Raw genomic sequence first — 2,500 nt, 5'->3', positions numbered from 1 at the left:
CCCGACATTACTCCATTTTCGAAGCCTAAAATAATGCCTTTACAGCACAGCCACAGATAAATTATTGAAACTGGAGTGTAAAGGGTTTCAAAGGAAATAGTAGTAGTACTTTGCATGGTCAATTCAGCTTTATTTTAGGTAAACTGCAACATTACTCCATAAAGAGAGCTTAAATTGAAATAACGCATCTAATTAACCTTTGTGTATACATGGTTTCAATGGAGTAATGTTGAAAATAAGTAGATACAATAACTTTTGTCCATAATCAGAAATACAGTGTACGTATTCCAGTATGCTTTACATAGAACTACGTTATTGTTGCAAAATATCACATTCATTGGGCATATATTTCGCATTTTCTTATGGAGTAATGTCATGGAGTAATGTTCACATACATGTTTACTGTTCCCAAAATAGGTAAATGATTGACAGGCCATCCTACGCACGCTACTGGTGCAAAAAAAAAGTAATCACTGTTAATTTACTTATTTCATGTGACTCTGTTTGAAATGCACATGACGTTTTTAAAAGGCGCTGCTCTCAACTTGGCAAAGTGCAACCGACGTCCGCCATTGTAAGAGTTTAGTCCGTGAACTCGTTTGACCTTTCAAGACATTTAGTCTCCTTCCCTTTATGTTCATGTACGAAGGAAGTTTCATCATGTTATTTGCTCTACAATTTAATACCATTGAGACACTAATGCAACATGACGTCCTAACACATGTATGAAAGTTGAAAACTTGCCTTATTTTTAACCAGATGAACGCCTAAAATTCACGATAACATGGCAAAAAGCAGTTAAAAATGTTAAAGCAAGCACTAATTGTGTTTGTTTTTCAAAGGCATTGTAAACGCTAAGAAAAAAGTCGTCTTTCCAATTTGACCACGCCCAGAATTTTCAGACAATCATAGACAAAAATAGTTGGGAAGGTTATGTAAATGAACCACACCAGAGCTGTATTTCAACCTCCTTCTGTTAAAGCTCAAAAGAAATAGTTTCACTTTCCCCTACATAGCCCCCCTCCCCCCTATTCAATGTTGGAAGGTAAGTCAACTATTTTCCACTGAAACCATTCAGTTTTGCACAACATTGAAAGAGGGGGGAGGGGAGAGAAGCAATGAAGACTTCAAAAGTGCTAACCTTCCCAACAGTTTTGTCTAGGATTGTATGAGAGTAGGAAATCTGCTTTGAACGCTTATAACTCTCGTAGTATTTGACATGTGGCTGCCATTTGTTATTCTGGACATGTTCTTATAATGTACTTTCCAATGCATAAATAAAATCTCACAATACTGAAATTTGGTTAAAATAATCGTTTTATGATTTGGATTTCAGACTTGCGTGACGCTTCACAACGTTACTCCAAAATCCGTTCTGTTGGGGAAGTGTTTACTAAGAATGCCATAAAAAATACATTTTTGTTGTTTGATGTTTCATATTCGTTAAAAGATAGCTTTATTTTTGGAGGACGTTGGAAGAATGCCAAAAACTGTTTTATTTCGATCGATTTAGAAAGAAATGATGCGAGCAGTGCGAGAGCACTTACATTACTCCCGACATCACTCCCGACATTACTCCATTTTCGAAGCCTAAAATAATGCCTTTACAGCACAGCCACAGATAAATTATTGAAACTGGAGTGTAAAGGGTTTCAAAGGAAATAGTAGTAGTACTTTGCATGGTCAATTCAGCTTTATTTTAGGTAAACTGCAACATTACTCCATAAAGAGAGCTTAAATTGAAATAACGCATCTAATTAACCTTTGTGTATACATGGTTTCAATGGAGTAATGTTGAAAATAAGTAGATACAATAACTTTTGTCCATAATCAGAAATACAGTGTACGTATTCCAGTATGCTTTACATAGAACTACGTTATTGTTGCAAAATATCACATTCATTGGGCATATATTTCGCATTTTCTTATGGAGTAATGTCATGGAGTAATGTTCACATACATGTTTACTGTTCCCAAAATAGGTAAATGATTGACAGGCCATCCTACTCACGCTACTGGTGCAAAAAAAAAGTAATCACTGTTAATTTACTTATTTCATGTGACTCTGTTTGAAATGCACATGACGTTTTTAAAAGGCGCTGCTCTCAATTTGGCAAAGTGCAACCGACGTCCGCCATTGTAAGAGTTTAGTCCGTGAACTCGTTTGACCTTTCAAGACATTTAGTCTCCTTCCCTTTATGTTCATGTACGAAGGAAGTTTCATCATGTTATTTGCTCTACAATTTAATACCATTGAGACACTAATGCAACATGACGTCCTAACACATGTATGAAAGTTGAAAACTTGCCTTATTTTTAACCAGATGAACGCCTAAAATTCACGATAACATGGCAAAAAACAGTTAAAAATGTTAAAGCAAGCACTAATTGTGTTTGTTTTTCAAAGGCATTGTAAACGCTAAGAAAAAAGTCGTCTTTCCAATTTGACCACGCCCAGAATTTTCAGACAATCATAGACAAAAATAGTTGGGAAGGTTAT

At 35.6% G+C, this 2,500-nt stretch overlaps 2 protein-coding genes across 2 annotated transcripts in view; both read right to left on the bottom strand.

Moving 5' to 3' along the window:
• LOC137997245 (lysophospholipid acyltransferase 5-like) overlaps positions 1 to 2,500 on the bottom strand; it is a 288,814-nt gene that overhangs the window by 19,343 nt on the left and 266,971 nt on the right. The gene's annotated exons all lie outside the window — the stretch shown is intronic.
• Positions 1 to 2,500, bottom strand: part of LOC137995521 (uncharacterized) — a 7,927-nt gene that overhangs the window by 3,978 nt on the left and 1,449 nt on the right. The gene's annotated exons all lie outside the window — the stretch shown is intronic.

Source organism: Montipora foliosa, chromosome 3, assembly GCF_036669935.1.
Source record: "Montipora foliosa isolate CH-2021 chromosome 3, ASM3666993v2, whole genome shotgun sequence".
Taxonomy (NCBI): Eukaryota; Metazoa; Cnidaria; class Anthozoa; order Scleractinia; family Acroporidae; genus Montipora; species Montipora foliosa.
The sequence above is the reverse complement of the archived record's forward strand: the minus strand, read 5'-3'. Positions and strand labels throughout refer to the sequence as shown.